General features: G+C 43.3%; 1 protein-coding gene across 2 annotated transcripts in view; it reads right to left on the bottom strand.

Moving 5' to 3' along the window:
• GALNT13 (polypeptide N-acetylgalactosaminyltransferase 13) overlaps positions 1–21,937 on the bottom strand; it is a 1,171,447-nt gene that overhangs the window by 1,109,331 nt on the left and 40,179 nt on the right. The gene's annotated exons all lie outside the window — the stretch shown is intronic.

The raw sequence follows: 21,937 nt of genomic DNA on the forward strand, positions 1-21,937 counted from the left end.
TTTAGGGCTAGGTTTGGGTTTTGGGGTAAAGGGGTATTTTTAGGTTTTAGGGGTGGGTTTGGGTTTTGGGGTACAGGGGTATTTTTAGGTTTTAGGGCTGGGTTTGGGTTTTGGGGTACAGGGGTATTTTTAGGTTTTAGGGCTGGGTATGGGTTTTGGGGTACAGGGGTATTTTTAGGTTTTAGGGCTGGGTTTGGGTTTTGGGGTACAGGGGTTTTAGGTTTTAGGGCTGGGTTTGGGTTATGGGGTACAGGGGTATTTTTAGGTTTTAGGGCTGGGTATGGGTTTTGGGGTACAAGGGTATTTTTAGGTTTTAGGGCTGGGTTTGGGTTTTGGGGTACAGGGGTATTTTTAGGTTTTAGGGCTGGGTTTGGGTTTTGGGGTACAGGGGTATTTTTAGGTTTTAGGGCTGGGTATAGGTTTTGGGGTACAGGGGTATTTTTAGGTTTTAGGGCTGGGTTTGGGTTTTGGGGTACAGGGGTATTTTTAGGTTTTAGGGCTGGGTTTGGGTTTTGGGGTACAGGGTATTTTTAGGTTTTAGTTCTGGGTATGGGTTTTGGGGTACAGGGGTATTTTTAGGTTTTAGGGCTGGGTATGGGTTTTGGGGTACAGGGGTATTTTTAATATTTATTTACAAATACTAAAATTAAAATTAATTACATTAATATAATTATTAATAATTAAATAATTAAATAATGAATAATTAAATTAAATATTACAAAAATAATGATTTAAAATATATATTAATATTATATACTTACCTATATTTACGTTGTAATGGTATGCGTTGTAATGGTATGCGTTGTAATAGTATGTGCGTTGTAGTGTATTGCGTTGTAAAGGTATCCGTTGTAAAATGACCTGCGTTGTAAAAAATCTGTTGTAATGGTATGCGTGCTAAAAGTACGCGTTGTAACATCATATATCCGTCCTGTCTGTTATAGTTAGAGTACCATGGACTATAATGCCCTTGTAATATGGTGGATGGGACAAAGGTCATGTTTTTGCTTAAGTACCATGTCCACCAAACTCTAAATAACACCCACGGTTCTCGTTTCATTTATAGATTTTTTAACAGCTAGTATCAGCCAAGATGTTTTAAAGAAGCTGCTAAAAATTGGGATCAGTATTGAAGTCCTTTATAGATATTGGGCGTGTTAAAAATTGCTGCAAGCATTTAATGAAAGTGTATGAAAGAATGGTTAAACTTTTTGGACTCCTGAAAATGTTAGTTGAAAAGTGTAAAAATGTACCTGTAAATGGAGACATATATCGTGAACATGTTAATTCTATCTAGTTAACACTTCTTAAAAATCTCTATATCTTTATAACAAATTACTGTTACTTGATTAAAAGTTTCATGAAACACTGGAGAGGTTAAGCCAAAAATAATAATAATTGTCCTATTACGGCTCGAGCAGAGTGTTATCCCTGAACACAACTGCTGCACTGCCCTTACACCTAGGTATCCCAGGTGTGAGAACAATATCATTTCACCAGACATAGAATGTGGTTTCTAAAATGACATGTGGCTTGCGATGCAAGTGCATCCCGACCCCCAGTTTCAGGAATTCACCCCCTAGCATTTGAGAGAATATAGAGTTTTCCCCCTGCCCTACACCAAACTTCTATTCCCCATAATGCCACCTGTCTCCCACCTCTGCCAAACATAGGCCCCCGTTCACATTTAACATTTGCAAAATCAGAGAGCAGGTGGTAAATGCAAGTATATTTGTCCAAGGAATGGAGACTCTGCATGTGAATATGGATCCAGTAATTGTGTGTCTGCATTTAACATTCCATTCGAACAAAAAAAAAACGAAAATAAGGAATTAAATGTGGGGTTGCCACCTGGAAATGTTGTTTCCGGCCACTCACCATCCCTGCACCGAAATCCGGTTCGCTCATAATCAAGCCATAAGACTTCCTCACTATAAAACACGCTTAGAACTTACCGAATGTTCAACTGGTTTAATTTTTATCAAAAAGTCAACTAGGACTGCTTGCAAATTCTGTTTCACTCAATAGGATTTGTGGACTTTTTGGTGTATGCCCTCATGTTTTTAGAACATGAGTATGTATCTCTTACCATGGTAGAATCCAAATATAAAAATATTTCACTGATGAATCTCAAACCAGTTAAATAGAACTAGTATGAGTATGAATGACACCGAGGTTAACAAAGCAAATATACAGATGTCGATCTTCCTATAAAAGTTTCAAGATCCTCACTGATCCTGACTAATCATAGAACCTTCTTGAAGGGATGACCTTGATTTCAAAATCCACTTCTTTGCCATTCGGCATTGGTGCGCCTCCAAGTTGAGTGGTCCTTTAATCCAAGACATTTAATTTGTTTGTGGATTTTTTGTGTGTCACTGGTCCTTAGTATGCATGTTCATAAATGTCAAAAAGCCATATGCCTTATCTACATCTAGTAAAAACTCAATGATAAGATAAATATGCAGTAGGCACGGAGGGACATTTAAAAATTGAAAATGTAATTGAAATATCGTGGTGTATGCCTATTAGATCTAATTAAATTATATTGGATTATTGAGATGCGATGGGATAAAGGTCCAAATGACACTGGACATGCAGACCACTGGTCAAAGCACAGACGGTATGACAGTAACTTTCTAGCTTCCATTCCTCTCGTCTGTCAGGAATTCAGAAGCCTCTGGGAGAGGGACTATGGCAGGGTTACAACGTTGCCAGAAAGACACTTTGTGGTAGATGCACAAAGGAAGGTGCGAATTACAGCACACTGTACTATAAAATGTACTATAAAATATACGTTATATGTGTAGAGTACTCTGACCTGTCTTCGTAGTCTCCGCACATGTGAGTTTAGATGTTAGTAGTAAATATGGGAGGGGCACAAGGAAGTGGCTGGGGAAAGGGGCAGGTTTACTTCTAAAGGGGATCGCAGTATGGAGGAGTAAGAGGGGTGTAGGGAGGGCCAGAGAAGGGTTTAGTGAGGGACATCAAACATCCACGCAAGATTAAGCAAATTGCATACTCTGGTGGTGGACACATGTAACTTACACTTTTGTATTGTCCTCTAATATGACATCATTGGGAAGCTCTTCCAAAGCCTCAGTACTTGACTGGGAATAGCTTTCCTACCTGTTCTTACAGTATGAATAATCAGCCATTAAATCATGTTTTCAGTGCTTGTTCTAAATATTCGAGTTCGCTGACAAGGTTAGAGGCAGTCTTTCTGAATACCTAGAGCTGTACTGAATAAAGGCCGGTATGCCCAAGTCTGTGCATTGGTTCTAGTTAAGCCCTAAGAGGGAACGGGTGCATATCTCTCAAACCAGACATCAAAGGACTTCAGGCTGGCAGTCCCTTTACTGCCAGGACTGGTATATTTTGGAGGACGTGCAGTATGTTGATGAAATGATGTTGCAGGGAAAAGTTCCCACGAGTAGGAAGTTATCATCAATCAATCAATCAATAAGGGGTTTGTAAAGTGCAAGCTTCTCACTTCAAGGTCTCAAGGCGCTGAGCAAGGGAGGGCAGTCATTGCCAATTGTAACCACTGTTATGGCTCTTGCTACTGTAGATTTCACACGTTTTCCCAGAATATTCCAAGCCTTTATTAATAGTGTAATTACACCTGGAGAAAAAGATTGTTTTAATAGGTCCATCCTTTGTCAAATTTTACTCAAATATAACTCCAAGTGTATTGACCAAAGGTGGTCAGTACTCACAATAAAAAATTCAAATACATTTTGTCCCCTTGAATCTGACTCAAGTATCATACATTCATAAATGTACTGCTTGACGTTCTGTTCTATATTATTCAGTTCTCCCTTTTTGTCCTTCTATAGCTTTAGAAAACTTTGGCCTTTATTTTGAGAGCCTGGTAATTTTCTATCCCCTACGTAAATAGTTATTTTTGCAGGCATCAGAATTATAAGAGTTGCAATAACGTCCACACCCTACCAGTTTTCCCTGGTTTCATTTCAGCAAGTCAAACCTGCCAAAATTTAACAGGTGAAGAAGTAACAAGCAGATTTGTTTGGTGGGGAAAGCATCAACATCTTCCTTGTATTGCCTACTGTTAGGGGAAAACTTGTCATAGGACCAGTTTATCAAATCCGATAGATTCCAATCCCCGGGCTATGAGATTTTATTGTGTGCAATAAAGAGCACAATATGCTCTGGTACACTCAAAGGGCTTAATTATGATGTTGTTGCGGTCTCCGGACCGACCGACCTCCGGTTGGTGGTCCCGACAACGCTAATACAATGTGACCGCACACGGTGCGGTCGCATACTTTGAGTTTTCTATGGGAGCATGTGGTGCAGCCGTAAACCGGCCACAGCAAAGCTACAATGGAGAAATTAGAGTTTCTGTCAATCCCTGCACCGCCTGGCAGGCACCTCACAGTGCTTGTCACACAGTGCAGGGATTAACACGGGGGCACCATATGTGCCCACTCGGCCCCCAACTGGACGCTACAGGGAGAAGAGGGCCCTGCTATTGGCCCCCAAAGTCGGTCTTTGTACAGCTTTCTATGTCAGAGAGCCCAACTTAGAAAGCCTGTGGGAAACAGACATTGTAATCCCAATGGCCGAAATGCCATCTTTAAGGGATTACGTACAGGTTCCGACCACCGTCATTGCAATACGGCAGTTGAAAGTGAAACCTACGATATCGGTCGGAGGCTTTCCAACCTAACATCCTAATAGTGCCATTAATCATTTGACATCTGCATAATTATGTAACATCACCCAAAGGAAATCAGCAGATTATAAAGGGGATTTACATAGGTAATACGTAATCTCACAGGTTAACATGATCCCTATGGCCTTCCATATAGGATTAGTTTCTCCAATGCCTCTGATTCTCCAACTCTCAGCTTGGCATGCCTGTTGCTCATGAAATGGGAGAAGCATCTATCCGAAAGTTTCAACAGTACTGCCACCGGTTCCAGAAGGTTTGAGAGTGACAACTAAGAGTCTTTTGCCTGCCCACTTACATTCAGCAAATAATCACCCTCCAATTCTCAATACCACTGTGGCCCTTACATGCTCTTACAACATTAATTCTTCCTTGCGGTGCAATTAACTAGTCAGACTGTCGTAATTTGACAATGGCCGGGTTAGCGCTTAGCTGTACTACACGTTTTCCCGCTTAACTTGGCTATACTTGGAGACGCCATCTTGTGTGTTACGACGGCCATCTTAGATCATGAGCGGCCTCGTGGCCAGTGTGCCCTTTAGTCCGTTGTCCGTGCCTCTGACTACTCGAGTTTGCCCAGCAACAGGCTATTTTTAGTAACGGTCAAGCCTGTACATGCGCAGTCCCAACTGACCAGTCACCCCTCAGGAATGTGCCGCCAAACTGACCAGTGGGGTTGTAACCCCTCCAATGAGCTGGCTGTATTCCAAAAGATGACCATATATGTACATTACGCTCTGTAACTCTGTACCGCCTATTGTTTTATTACCTGCAAAATGTATAAAAGAACGGGTCACACCGATGTTCGGTGTGATACTTCTTGCATTACCGAAGGGTGCTGTAGGAATGTACCACCACCCCATGGGGTCTTAATAAACTTGTTCTTTGAATTTTTCAGTTTCCGTGCCAACAGTTCTTTGAATGTAAGTGGGTTATCTTTGGAGCATGTAGGCCTTGGGAACCCGATACTACAAATTGGCGACCACGAAGGGACTCATCGGCGACTCGGATGCCCGAAGGAGAGGTCGTGACGACGGTTTGGAAACTCGCCATGGACGCGTACGCTGCCACCGAGTGATCCGAGTCTTGGCACCCGTGGTGTTTCTTCCTTTCCTTCTGATCTGACCTTCCAGGTGGCGCCGGTCTCCGACTGAGTTCTTGATCGTCTGCGTTGCTGGATAAAGTGCCGTTTGGCGGATTCGATTAAAAGACCTTGGCAGTTGGAATCTGGACCTTTGAGACTTTGGGTAAGATTTGTGATCGGTAAGGTAGTCTGCGGACGCTTACTGAAGTTCTGTGATCGGTAAGGTAGTCCTCGGACGCTTGCCGAAGTTCTATGACCTATGACTTTGATTTGAGTTAGCTAACATTTGTGAGTTTGTGAACTTTGAATCTATATGTGTAGTGCACTTCACATAGGCAGGCATGTAGAGATGTTTCTCTAACTTCGTTTTTTCCTCTGAGCGGCACATTTGTGTGAAGTACTGTAAGTGCCATTTTATATGGTATCATGCTTTCGTGATACTTTTTGAACATGCCTGTTTTAAGCACACTCCGAGGGATGTGCTGTCTTGGGAATGGTACCTCAATTAGGTTAGCGGAATCACAGCCGGCTCCCCCAGAAGGAACACCAAACCGTGAGATGTACATTAAATTCGGCCTTCCCCCTATAATGTACAGTAAATTATGGAATAAGTACACTAAATCGGATCCTGAATTGCAATGGCCTCTACATGGGTCATTCGATTTGCGTAAAGTACAGTTTGTGGAGCAATGTTTGTTTCAACGAAGGTCTAGACAAAATATGTTTGATTGTGTGCGAATGTGGGAGAAAGCGGTGCGGGAGCGAATGAAACGTGAGGTTGCCTTGGCGGACAAAGAGCAGCGCAAGGCTGCTCGTGATAAGGCTTTACAGCTTGAGGAGAAGGAGGCTCAGGAGAAGAACGAGAGGGAGGAACGGGAACGTAAATTGCAAACGACTGGTCAATTCCCTATTCGTCGACCGCTTTACCCTGTCCTTAATAATGAAATTGATGATTTTTCATTGTTAGATCGATCACCGCCTCCGTACGTTTCGCCTACGGCTCCAACTGCAGACTCGGATGACAGAGGACAGGATAAGCCGGGAAAGAAGGGTGCATCTGGTGTCAGGTTTTCTGCAGAGAGATCCGCACATTTACGTAGTTGGGCTCGTAAAGTGAATACGAATTTTGTTTCTCAGTCTGAAGTTGTTACTGAAAGGGGTAATTGGACAGAGCAAGAATTACTGTATTTTTTGGCTACTTTGGCAGATGAAGTTGTTATTGCATATCGTCAACTTTCGGATACGCTAGAACCTAAGGTTGTGTCAGTTTATCGTGAGAATCTGGATAAAGGTATATTTGATCTTACAGATGTTGATGCCCTTTACAAGCAACTGATCCAGCTGCGAGATGCGACTACCAGATTGCGGGAGGAGCGGAAAAAGAATAAGGAGTCCGGGCCGGAGTCTAATGGGCAATCTAAGGAGTGTTCTCTCCGGGGTACAGATAAGAGTTCTGCAATGCATGTTATGCCTATGCGTGAAGCCGCACCTTTGTATGTTCCACCAAAAGAGGAAAGTACAGATGATGATAAAATGTCAAAGGATGCGAAGGGGTATTTTATATATAACTGGGTGTATACGCCTTGGAATAGAGCAGATGTTATGGCGTTGAAAAATTCTTTACCTGACCTTCGTAAAAATCCGGCAGCGTTCTATGAAGGGGTGGAAGGGGCTATTTCGTCTTGTGTGATGACTCTTGTCGACATAGATTTGTTTTTTGGGTTAATCCTTCCGCCTGACATGTGGAGACTAATTCGTAAAAATAATGATGAAACAATACTTGGGGGAACATGGAAAGAAATAAATGCAGCTGATTTAGACAGGGAACCGGCATGCAAGCCATGTCAGCTGATTTTAGACCTCCCGGCGGCTATTTTGATTAAATTAAAAACGCTCGTCCCATCTAAAAAGATCGATTGGACCATGTTAGGGTCGTGCAAACAAAAGCCGGATGAAACGGTTTCAGATTTCTTTACACGCTTCGAAGAAGCGTTTCATGATTACAGTGGTCAATCGTTAACAGACGATACGGGTAGGCATTTGTTTGTAGATAAGTAAGTGGCTAATCTCCTACCGGAGATTGCAAAACGATTGAAATCGAGTGAGAGTTCCTGGGCCACGGCGACCCCTGCGTCTTTGTTAACTATGGCTCAGTATTATGAGCGGCAGGAGTTGGAGGCTAAAGAAAGTGTTGATAAGAAAGTGAAGGAATTGAAAACGAAGGTGATGTTGGCACAGGTTCGTGGAACACAGGGTAGAGGGAATGATAGAGGTAGACGAGGTGGAGGCAATACGTCGTATGGTCGCACAGATATAGCGGAGGATCAATGTGCGTATTGTAAAGAGTTTGGGCATTGGGCTGAAGATTGTCCGGTACTTCGTGAACAACATAGTCAGCGTGGTCGAGGAAGTGGTAGGTCGAGGGGCAGTTATACGGGGGCGAGAGGTGGTGGAGGCGATCGTGGAAGGTCTGAAGAGAAGGGCCGTGGCCAGGATGAACGAAATGCTTTTGATAGACGAAATCAATATCAGATATCAGAGGGTGAGCATGTGGAGCATCAGGATTATGTGCATGCATAGGATTGCGTAGGATGGGGTACGGAATCAGTTGAAGTGCCGGTAGATCAGAAAGGTCCATATGTATCAGCGGGCATTTTGGGTTCTACTGATCAGTTGACACAGGAGCTACCCGTAGCGCTTTGTCAAAAAACTTGGTTCCGAGGGCTCCCCTGTCTGGCGAAACGATAACATGTGTAGGGTTTGATGGCACACCCTCCCCTAGCCCATTGTCAAAACCCCTTGCACTTTGTCTTGACAAATTCTTCAGTTTTGGTCAATTTTTGCTATCTCCCCATACACCAGATAACATCTTGGGCATTGATTTGCTTAAATATTTTCGAGCAACGATACGGTGCGCTCTCGAGGGAGTGCGGGTTATTCTTAATGACAATTACCCCGAATTAGACAGGTTTTGCACTATACTAGACTCTCCAGCTTTGGCCTCTCTCCCGCACACGTTATGGGCGACCTCAGATACGGATGTGGGAGAGATGCGTATTCCACCTATTCGAATTACTGTAAAGAAGGGAGTCTCTCTGCCACAGTATAAGATTTTTAGGGAAGGTGAAATTGCCCTGACACATATTGTCCAAGATTTAATAACTGCAGGAGTGGTGGAGGAGGTTCCTTACAATGTTTGCAACAGCCCTATTCTTCCGATCCTTAAGGGAGATACTGACGACAAAATCTATCGTTTTATTATTGATTTGAGAGAAATTAACAAAATTGTCATTCCCCAATACCCGGTGGTCTCTGACATCACGACTTTGCTTACACTGGTGCCACCAACGGCAACGACCTTTAGTGTTATTGACTTGAAAAATGCGTTCTTTTCTATCCCTGTCCATCCTGATAGCAGATATTTGTTTGGCTTCACGTTAAATAATAAATCGTATAGATTTTGTCGTGTTCCTCAAGGTTACACTGAGAGCCCGAGTATCTACAGTCAGGCTCTGAAAAGACAACTTGATTCCTTTGAGTTGCAGTCTGGGGTTGTCCTTATCCAGTACGTGGATGACCTTTTGCTTGCTGCAGACTCTTATGCACAATGTGAGGAGAGTACGATTGCTTTGCTTTCTTTTCTGGCACAGAACAATCACAAGGTCTCTAAGAAAAAGCTTCAATACTGTAGCCCCAAGGTGACCTACCTCGGTCATCTTTTGTCTAAGGAGGGGCGTGCGTTAACATCAGATCGAATTCAGGCGATTTTAGACACACCAGTCCCCCGCACGCAGAGAGATGTACGCGCCTTCATAGGTTTAACGTCCTTTTGTAGACAGTGGATCATGGGGTTTTCGCACATTATAAAACCTTTGCTAGCGTTACTGTCCAAAGCTACACCAATGCCCCTTGAATGGACAGATGAATGCCAAAATGTTTTGAACAATTGAGACAGGCCCTTTGCTTTGCCCCCGTATTAGGTACACCAGATTATACAAAGATTTTCACGTTGTACGTGCACGAGAAAGATGGGTGCGCGTTATCAGTGCTAGTGCAAGTACACGGGGACAAACAAAGGCCATGTGCATACTTCTCGGCGGTTCGTGACCCTGTAGCACGGGGGTTACCTGGGTGTTTTCGAGCAGTTGCAGCAACAGCGGTAGCTATACGACAGAGCGAGGGAATAGTGTTATCGCACAAACTGTTAGTGTTAGTTCCCCATGCAGTAGATGCCCTGTTGAATCAAACAAAGACCCAATATCTTAGGAGCGCACGGTTGACAGGATATGAGCTCACACTTCTGGCGCCACATATCACACTGAAAAGATGTGCTACCCTGAACCCTGCCACTTTATTGCCCTATCCGGTCGAGGAGGGTCAGGAAGAAAAACATCACGATTGTGTTTTCCTGACCGAGGAACAGACAAAGGGTCGTGTCGACTTACAGGATATGCCACTTCCAGATGTGGATGGGGAACTGTGGGTTGATGGATCGTGTGTGAGGCTGTCAGATGGTACGACTTCTGCAGCCTACGCGATCACGACACTTAAGACAGTGGTAGAAACAGCTAGAATACCACAGAAATCGGCTCAAGCGGCAGAGCTGATAGCCTTGACAAGAGCCTGCGAATTGAGTGCTGGCCTATGTGTGAACATATACACAGACAGTCGGTATGCTTTCGGAGTAGCCCATGACTTCGGACTACTCTGGAGAGAACGTGGGTTTTTGACTTCTCATGGAGAACATATTATGCACGGAGAACTAGTGCGTGATCTCCTAAATGCGTTGCTTTGCCCAAAGAAAGTAGCGATAATTAAGTGCAGTGCCCATAAAAAGATCACCGATAAAGTGGGTCAGGGAAATGCCTTTACGGACAGCATAGCGAGACAAACGGCTATGTCTCAAATTGGCTCTCCTATGTACGTGACACAATCACAGGCTGAGCGATGGTATGATGCTAGAGCAGAGATACTAGATATTCAGAAATCTGCTACTGAATCAGAACTTGCGGCATGGGCAGCAGATGGGGTGCTAGATGATGAAGGTTGTTGGAGAAGCAAGGACATGGAGAGATGGAAATTGCCTGCAGCTTACTTGCAAGCAATGGTCCAGATGACACATGGGTTGGCGCACGTGGGGGCTCTTGCAATTACTCGATTGTTAACACGAGTTTGGGAGCATCCCGAGATTGCCAATACTGCTAAAAGAGTAGTGCAGACCTGCCTGATATGTTTGCAGCACAATCCTGCAAAGGGGACCCATACTCCGAAAGGAGGGTTCGTTCCACCTTCTGCACCATTCGAGGTACTCCAAATGGATTATATCCAGCTTGAGCTTTGCAACAACCTGAAGTATGTCTTAGTGGTGGTATGTGCTTTTAGCAAATGGGTTGAGGCTTTCCCCACGAAAGACAATACAGCTCTGACAACAGATAAGGTGTTGCTTAAGGAGTTCTTCCCTCGATTTGGAGTTTGAAAATTTTTGTGGAGCGATAATGGGCCTCATTTTGTTGGGAAAATTGTGGAGTATGTGTTGAAGGGTTTGGGGATTCAGCAGAAGTTTCATGCTGTATTCCACCCTCAGTCGGCAGGTCTTGTTGAGCGGTATAATGCCACGTTGAAACTAAAACTGGCTAAGATTGTGGCGTCTACGACATTGAAGTGGCCGGATGCCTTACCGCTAGCATTGCTCTCTCTCAGGTCAGTGCCCCACTCTCGAACAGGCCTCACACCATATGAAGTGGTGTTTGGAAGGCCTATGAATATTTGGGGAGTGCCTAAGCCGCGATTGATACATGATGTGCCTTGTATAATGATGAACGATTATTTGGCACGATTAACAAATGATTTGCTTTCTATTCATCAACAGGTTCGAGAAGCGCTCCCTGACAACTTTACTGGAGAGGGCCACAATCTTCACCCTGGCGACTTTGTAATGTTGAAGTCGTTTGAGAGGGCGAACAGCTTGGAACCGAGGTGGCGTGGCCCCGAGCAGGTCCTTCTGGCGACTCGAACAGCTGTACGAGTGACCAACAGAAAGCGGTGGGTGCACTCAACCCATTGCCGTCGTCTTTCTCCTGATCTGGTGAATCCTGCTGTGTTGACCGACTACAAGGAGATCCTGGAGAAAGAAAAGAGCCCAGCTGTGACATCGGCCGAAGTTGAGGGAGCCTTCCCGGACCACACGGTTTCTGGACGAGAGCGCTATAATCTGCGGCCACGATAAGAAGATTTTTTGGTTTTCGAGACTGGTTGGTTACCGCTCTGGGGTTTGTTAAACGGAAACCGGGAATCTCAAGGGGGGGGGATCAGTTCTGCCAAGAGTAGCGACACCCGTCTTGACCCCGGAGAAGAAAACAACGGCTACCTCGGAGCTCAGCACCATATTTTTTCTTTTTAGGTGTAAATACACACATATGTACATTTGAGACTTTGTGAATTTTTGAGTCCTTTTGAGACATTACGAACTTTTTGAACTATGGCGTCTTCTGCATCGCGAGACAAAAGAATACTTGGTGCCATCCTTTTCGTCTTGACAATTGTGGTAATAGCAGTAATAGCCTGGGTGGTTGAACTTGTAGTGCCTGCACGTGAACACTTGCTGCCGACTACCCCGGCTCCATCTGAACATTTTCATTTCACTTTTCCTTACCATGAAGAACGTCACCGACAGACTTATTTGAACAATAGCTTTATTCAGATTCTGCATCATACGCATAATATGACTAACACGTCTAATTGTTGGGTGTGTGGGATGTTGCCCGGGCACCAGAAGAAAGGGGGCACTCCGCTCATTCCACTCCCGTTCTCACATAATGGATCTTGCAATGCCTGGTACACTCTTCTTTTCACTTTGAGATGGCCAACAAAAGGGGGGGTGCTTTTCCGTTTGAATAAAATTTGCCACCATGACCGGGATGGGTATCCACGAGCTGAGGGTACTCGATTTGAATGGGAGGAGTACCGCCCCGATAACGCATCTGTCTCACGTGTTTACAGCAATCAACGGAACATCAACGTATCCAGCTCACATGTTATTAATGTTATTGCCACTAAAGCTGATTTGTGCATACGTAATAAAGGTACAATTCCGGTGGGGAAAAGTAAATGTAACATCACACTTACGTTTGACAGCCCAAATGGTATATTGTTTGTAGCATCTCACAATACTTATTTTATTTGTGGAACGAAGGGTTATCATCAGCTCCCGTTGGGATGGTTAGGCACTTGTTATGTATCTTTTGTATTGCCCCCTGTATTCATTGCCCCACCAATGTATCATAATGATTATGTCCTTTATCATGATTTCGTGTTGAATCGTGCTAAACGTACTGTCGTTTTTGATGAAATAGATCAGACTGACACTGCTTTACAGCAATATGTGGATTTCAATTTGGGACTGTTTTCCTTCGTCGGGGCTGCTTTGAATAGTCGGAAAATACGACGACTGACCCGTGTTGTTGAGGCTGTAGCAAATGATACTGCTATTGCTCTAGGGAATATTACTGAAGAACTCCAGATTTCTAGGATTGTTACGCTCCAGAATAGAATGGTACTAGATGTAGTTTTGGCTGACCGTGGGGGGGCATGTAGAATCATCGGAAGTAGCTGCTGTGTATACGTGCCTGATAATTCGCCATCCGTTTATGATGCTATTTCCAAATTGCACAAGATAGCTGCCGAAATACACCCGGACAATGGAACTTGGACTCTTTCAGGATGGTTCTGGTCAATGCTTGCCACTTGGGGTTGGAAACTGCTAACGATTCTATGTATCATTGTCGGAATATTGTTTTTTGTATGTTTATGTATACAATGTGGTCCAGCTTTATGTTCCATGTGTTTATCGACTTGTATACCATCAAGACGAGCTCTTGCTCACAACAACATGATGCTTCATAAAGAAGTAGCTCAAATAATGCTAATTGATATTGAAGATGAACACCCTGATTATGTTCACTATGAGGTAGTTTCAGCTAAACGCTAAAAGGGTCGTCTGTCGTAATTTGACAATGGCCGGGTTAGCGCTTAGCTGTACTACACGTTTTCCCGCTTAACTTGGCTATACTTGGAGACGCCATCTTGTGTGTTACGACGGCCATCTTAGATCATGAGCGGCCTCGTGGCCAGTGTGCCCTTTAGTCCGTTGTCCGTGCCTCTGACTACTCGAGTTTGCCCAGCAACAGGCTATTTTTAGTAACGGTCAAGCCTGTACATGCGCAGTCCCAACTGACCAGTCACCCCTCAGGAATGTGCCGCCAAACTGACCAGTGGGGTTGTAACCCCTCCAATGAGCTGGCTGTATTCCAAAAGATGACCATATATGTACATTACGCTCTGTAACTCTGTACCGCCTATTGTTTTATTACCTGCAAAATGTATAAAAGAACAGGTCACACCGATGTTCGGTGTGATACTTCTTGCATTACCGAAGGGTGCTGTAGGAATGTACCACCACCACATGGGGTCTTAATAAACTTGTTCTTTGAATTTTTCAGTTTCCGTGCCAACAGTTCTTTGAATGTAAGTGGGTTATCTTTGGAGCATGTAGGCCTTGGGAACCCGATACTACAAGACTGTGCGAACATGGACCAGGGTGTATCATGTGGTGCGAATGTATTCCCAATGTGAAAGTGCATTAGACTGCACATTTTTAAACAACACACAAATGACCAGAGACAGCATCAAAACGCTGCAAAATTGCTATGACGCTTCGTTTCTTTGGCTGCCAGTGAGGATATTTCCAAGCATTTTCTAAGTGCTTTCCAGTGCTTTTAGACCGGACTTTGGACTGCAGGACTGCTGCTTGGTTTCCCCCCGCCGCCGCCGCAGGTGACATCGCGAGCGGCCGCAGAGCGGGGGAAACCGGACTACATCACCCAGAAGCCCTGTGGACCACACCCCAACTCTAGCACGTGACCAGGGGGGGCTCAAAAGACCACGAGAACTCCCGCATCGCGGGACGCGCGCGGGCTAAGCCCGGGCAGAGGGCGGGCCGTCTGTGGCCGTCCGAGGCCGAATGAGGCTGGGCTGGGCCTACCCCCTTACATCTAACTTCGGACCTCTTGCAAAACAACATGTCTGCTGCTGCTGCTACAGGTATGAGCCCAGAAAAGACATTTACAGATAAAGTGGGAGGTTTACCACTAAAGGGCACCCTTGATAACTATTTTACCAAAGTACTTAATGACGTGGAAAAAGAGACCATGCTTGCAGAGCGGAGGGCGGAGCGTAGTCGCTCTGTAGAAAATATGAAACAAAAAACTGTCATAGTTTCTACGCAGACGGGATCTGAAGATCTGACCCAGTCTGAGAGCATCCCACTCTTGCTGCGAGACTGCACTCCTACACTGACTATCTCTCCAGGGCAGCCCTTGAGTCCTATTTCCCCTACTACTCTTAGCACCCAAAAAAAGAATCCGGCCAGAACTAATCGTATATCTGACAAAACAAAACTTTGCAAAAAAAAAGTACTGTTTTACCTTTAGTCCTAGGACCTCCGCCCAGTAAGAGAAGAAGAAAAGAAGGCATAAAGAAAAAAATCAGGGCTAGCCACTTAGATTTTGGTAAATCTAAAAAATCACGGATCTTGGTTGAAGATGCCCCAACTGTTGTAGAAGACTGTCCAATAAATTTGGTAACCCAGCAATCACTTTCACATGCTGGGATGGACCTTAGTATTAGTGCATCCAACAATGTTATCACAGAATCAGCACCGAAACCAGCATATACAACTGTTTCATTAGATAGCATGGATCTTATCAGATCCTTCATTTTACCTATCATAGAAAGGCTAAAAATTGTGGAGAAGCGCTTAGAGGTGATGGAGCTGGGAGCCAGGGGGAAGGATAGTACACCTGAAGTCTTAGCAACTAAGGTAGTGACGCCCCTAATCCCGGCTACACCAGCTGTAGCTGTGGCTAATGCCCCCAAGGTTTTGCTTAAACCCACTAGTGCCAAACCCAATCCACTGAAAACAACAAGTTCTAGCCAAAACAAGTTAGCTCCCCCAAAACAAACTAAAAAAGCAGTTACTATTCCTACGAGTAACAGCGAGAGAGTCCAAGAAAAGGCCTCTGAGGGGAATACACACGAAGAAAGTAGAGACAGTAGATATCTAGGGGGCATAAAGAACAGAGGTCCACCAGCAGAGCTCCCACCAGAAGCTGTGCCGTATGTGATTGTTTTAACAGGGGTTCCCATACTGGCTGATAATAAAAGAGAAGGATATGCCCAACTTAAGAACAAAATTATGCATTGGTTAAGACTACACAGACCAATTTCTAGTAACATCAATGGTGAAATAGTTCATGTTCGCCGATTATCATGGTTGGGCAGTCGAAGTAAGGATACAGAAGGAGATGTGGTTGTAGTCAACTTCAGAGATGCGCATGTAGTTTACTACTTACTAAATTGGCCAGCAGGGAGAGGTAATAATAGTATTGTGCCTCGTCCCTTGACTTACTTCTACCCTAGATCCTTAGTGTTTGCCCCAAAGCACATAAGCAGACAAACAAATATACACACACTGCTTCCAACTCCACTTGATACTGGGTAAATGCCATATATACAACATCAAATGCCCGCCACAGATCCTTATTGGTGGAACACTGTACCATCAAATGCCAACAGAAATTACAATAGACGCATTGACCATCTGAGGCCTTTCACTCCCTTGGAGACATACAATAGATTTGATGTCTTCAATGGAATGGATGACTGCGATTGAAAGTTAAAGACCAGGATGGGCAGGGATGGACAATCTTGTGTTACAAAATTAGATAATGTAGCTGTGGGGGTCCAAAAAGGTATTATCATGCATTCAATACCAAATATGCTTTTGGGGCAGGAAAAAGTTGTTAGTTGTATACAGACAGGGGAGGTAGTTATAGAGCCTCAGGTCAATTTACAAAGTAATGTCCCCATCGAACTCAGTAATAAAATACAGAATTCAATTTCTCTAGGGGATGGGGAAACACAGTCTGACCCGGCCCCCAGAGACTTAGGGAATGGTAAAGCTAGTCACCACTTATTGTCCTGGAATATAGCAGGTCTTAGGAATAAGATCAACTCTGAGGATTGGTTAGATTTCATTGACAATTATGTTATACTAATTATGCAGGAAACATGGGCAATGGAACCCTACCACCGCCTGGGCTATCTAAACTTTTCCATTTCTGCAACCCAAACGCAGCGGGGCAGGCCTATGGGGGGCCTGACCACCTGGGTTAAACAGGATGCCAGGTATGAAACGGAGTACATAGACTCTAATTCCAAGGACATACTAATTGTGAAACTCCATTCGCCAGAGACTGGTGACTTAATAATATTTAATGTTTATGCAAGGGCAATCCGGGAAGTAAATCTTCTGAGACGGTCAAACAATTGGGTCAGTGCCTAAAACAATACAGAGGCAAAGCCAACATAATAATAGGAGGAGATTTCAATTGCTCTTTTGAGCCACTAGACCAATTTGACTTGGATCTCACAGAGGCAGAGGGTGATAGCTGGCAAATCCCTTCGTTAAATATACCACCTATAAAGAAGTGGACTCAAGCAGCCATCCAGCTTAAAACCTTTAGCCTCGAACATGGGATAAGAGCATTGAATGGTAGAACCAAAGGGGATAGGGATGGAAGTCCAACCTTTAACAATGGAATACGCTCAAGTAGGATAGATTACATTTTTGTTAATTTGGAATATTGGGCGGGTATCCGGGATATGAACATTATTAACAGAATTGAGAGCGACCATGACCCACTTAGCTTAGAGTTTCAATTTTTAACCATTTTTGTAAATTCTGATTTAGACATATCCAATGATATAGTCCTCGCAAATAATACTAGAAGGATAAAATGGTCGGAATGCATGGATAATTGCCAATGCATCCCAGAAATGGAAGAATTGGTCTTAAATGCAACCAGCGAGCTGCAACGTTGCACGTTTAGCAATGATTCTGAGACTAGAGTGGTTCACATTCACACAACCCTATTTTTAAAACTTGGTAAATTTTTTATAAAGGAAATAAATAATCGTCCACGCAAAGGCAGAAAGAAACAGAAATCTTGGTACGATAAAAGATGCAGAACCGCATACAAATCTCTAGCAATGGCTGTGAGATCAAAGGATAGACTCTCCATACGTGATGTGAGGCGACATTATAAAGTAACCCAGCAGGAAGCAAAAAAAAGCTGGGACAACAAATACTGGGACGAGTTATATGAGGCATGTAAGGCCAGAAATATGATTAGATTCTGGAACCTAGTGAAGTGGGGTAAGGGAACTAGTAGACCGCAGCCGGATAACTCTGTTCCACCCGAAAGATGGATATCACACTTTAAATCCCAGTTTGCAAACACTAAACGGGTGAGTGGGGAATGTTCAGAATTCATAATAAACAGTGTAGGCACCACCCACCTAGTGTTTTGTCGTAGCGAAGTGGAGCGTGTCCTAAACACTATTCCGACAGGAAGAGCCCCGGGTCCGGATAAAATTCCGGCAGATCTTTTCCTCCATTGCAGAGAGGTATGGGTGCCATACATAGAGTTGCTGGCGAACGCAATCTCCAGAGGCTCCCTGATTCCAGACGTCTGGAGGGGTGCCAAAATCATTCCAATTTTTAAAAAAGGGGACCGCGCAGACCATGCAAACTACAGGCCAATCAGCCTAATAGCATGCATCCAGAAGGTAGTGGCAAGATTGGTATTGCACAGGATCCAGGAATGGGTTGAAGATTCCGGGGTTATGTCAGCCTTACAGGCTGGTTTTTGCCCTTTCACCAGTACCGTGGACCAAGTTTTTAGATTTTCTAATATTTACTGGAAGTGGGTTATTCTTGGGGGGGCGGGTACTCTCTACGCAGCATTTGTCGATTTGAAATCGGCCTTTGATTTAGTCCCACGTACAAAGCTGTGGCAAGTGCTATATGATCAAGGCATGCCACAAGAACTTCTTGCATTTTTTATTAAATTACATCAAAATAATTATGCACAGGTAAGGTGAGGCAATCAGGCCCAGGTCACTGACAAATTTAACACTGAAAGAGGAGTCAGACAAGGGTGAGTTTTAGCACCAACTCTGTTCACACTATATATAAATAGGGTTATTGAATATTTTAAGGATGTCCACACAGATGCACCCAAACAGAATGGCATCCCAATACCCCTGCTAATGTTTGCAGACAACACCCTTTTAATTTCTAAAACACAGGAAGGGCTGCAAAAAGCTATTGGCTGCTTCGAGCGTTTTTGTAAAGACCATGGCCTAATCATAAATGTGTCCAAAACTAAATTTATGGTCATGCATAGATACAAGAAAGTGAGGGTCACAGTATTTATGAATAATGAACTTTTAGAACAGACAGACAGTTTTAGCTACTTGGGCATTACTTTGGGATCTAGGTTGGAATGGAAGCCACACTTGAACCATTTGATAGTAAAACATGCACAGTTAGCAGGTGTCCTTTCGAGAGTACTGAGATCATCAACTACCCATCCATTAGCCCCAGCTATAAAGATATATGACACGAAAATCAGGGCTTCGATGTTATATGGGGCTGAATTATGGGGGGTCACTGATATTTCCGCTCTGTCCAATGCACAAAACAAATTTTTGAGGTGCATAACTAAACTTCCCAAATCAACACCATTAATACCTTTGTACATGGATTTGGGATGCCAGAAAATTAAGGACATTGCGAGTTTTCGTCCAATGGCCTATTGGAGGAGGCTTTGGGTAACGCCTGAACTAACACACTATGCTTTGGCACTCCTCGAAACCAGAAATATGGACACAGGGGGTAAAATAGCATGGTTCAAACAGGTCAAGTCGAAATATAAAGCCCTGGGAATTGAGCAACTTTGGGAAAATCCATCAGAAAACACTTTCCCATCACGAAAGGCTCTTAAAGAGATGTATTGGAATAACATTACCCAAAGGGAATTCCAATCAAACACTGATGCATCTCTAAACAGGGCTTTTTTGGAACTTAAACATATCCCTGAATATGAGCGATATTGGGACCTCATTACCATCCCCATTGACAGAAAGCTATTTCACCAATATAGGGTAGGAACTCTCCCTATTAACACATTTACAAGTAAATGGTCAAGTAATAAAGATCATCACCAATGTCCGTTCTGTATAGCCCATTCAGAAACCCTAGCACATGTACTGTTCATATGTCCAGCCTATAAAGTTCCACGTCAAAAATGGATAAAACCTATCTGTAAACAAAAAGGCATCCATAGTGGTACTGAGGCACTAAGGATTCTAAGAACAGACTGTTCCGATAGCATGGTGTGGTCCTTACGTAGAGATAAAATGAAGCATAAATGAAATGTAGCGTTTTAACCCCCTCTGTTTTTATTGGAAGCAATTGTGTTTTTAACTTTATAATAATCTTAATGGGTTATTTTAGATTTTAAGAGATAATATATTTATTATTTTAAAATAATCTGTTTGTACCACCCTGTCTAAAGAACGATCAAATAATCAATTCAGGTTTCATTACTGGCTGCTAGGACAATTGGATGTAATAAGTATGAAGTGTTTTGTGATTTAATTGATTGTATTTTATTGTAATGTCTTTTATGACTTGTGTCGCAATAAAGACTTATTGACTGACTGACTGGCTATGGCGCTGCAGTGCACACTCAGTTTTCAAAGAAAACTATATATAACACAGGATTATGGCCTGCCCATGTATGTTATACTGTTAATTGGTCAAAGGATGAATTTGTCTAGCATGACATTTCTGAAAGTTTTGGTTTAGAGTAGGGTTTTGTTATGCTAAAGTGCAGGCCTAATTTAATAGCAGAAATACAAAGGAATGTGGCGGCCTCCTCCATTGATGTTGTTTCACGTTTTGCTCCCTTTATTGGCCGATTATCCACACCAGCATGTCAATTGCACCCCACTGATTTAATTAGGGAGCAGAATGTTCAATCCCAAACATTTGTTTTGTAGAAGAACAGGCCACTAGCTGCTACTGTAAATCTTCAGATTCCGATATTTAGTGCATCTCTTTGAATATCCTCACTGTGTCTTTCAAGCATGATAAAAGTGGTAAGTGAACGGTTGTCATCTGTTTGCTGATTAGCTTTAATATCTATTTTTATTTTTCATCTACTAGGGTGTTTACAAAAATGTATGCACTTCACCATTCCATCTGAGTAATATCCATGCATCATGTGAGCGTTATTACTGCATGTAACGTATAAAGATAGCACAAATGTAAATAAAAACGTCCCTACAGAAAAAAAAGAAAAGGCCCAGGGCCTATACAATGCACACAGATGTTGAGACTTTGCAACCCATTTTTCCTGCCATGACAGTGAGACACGGTGAACTCCACTCGATTTGTATATGCATATTCTTGGTAGGATGCATATATAATGGAATTCCAATCCCATTATTTTAAGTGTTTGCACATTTCTTAACAGAATCCCAGCTAAAGCGCTAGCAAAATGATTTATGGTTTTACTACAGTGTCTCTATGCGGAATAATGATAAACTAATATGTCTCCTTACCGCTAGTGGTATGATTACAAACTTGTGTGAAAGAAATTCTCTGCGGTCCACTGCTTTCATTGTTGGACAGCTATTTGTGAAGAAGACCGTGGGACTTCAAAATCTAAAGTATTGTACCACTAGGTGATTTGATTTTCAGCTAGTACAATAAATCATATGAAAAGCTGGAGCATTCGAATTTTATATTTTTGTGTGCGTTTTCAAAACCATAATGCAGTGACAGCGTTTGTTTCTTCCAGAAAGAAAGCGTCAACAGTTCATCGTGAGATTCTATGAGACACCAGTAAAAGCAGTATTGGAGAAGTGAGAAGGACATTAAAGTGGCTGAAATGCTGCATTTGTGGCTGTTTCCAACCAATCAGAATGGAGAACTTTATCAACCACTTTCCATTAAACTTTAGAGTCCCCTGAGCATCACTACCGCCCTCAGCATCTATTCTGAACCCTACAGTAACTCCATTAAATTACTTGGTCTAACATCTAAATATAATGCTGATGAAACCCAACTGTATTGTAACTACAGATCGGCTCTGGGTACTTCCACCTCAGGTACCTCCGCCCCCAAATTCAAAAGTGCATGGCACAAAGAAACTCAAACTAAACCCACAAACCCAGATTTTCTGCTC

The sequence above is a fragment of the Lissotriton vulgaris genome, chromosome 2_1 (genome assembly GCF_964263255.1).
Source record: "Lissotriton vulgaris chromosome 2_1, aLisVul1.2, whole genome shotgun sequence".
Lineage (NCBI taxonomy): Eukaryota > Metazoa > Chordata > Amphibia > Caudata > Salamandridae > Lissotriton > Lissotriton vulgaris.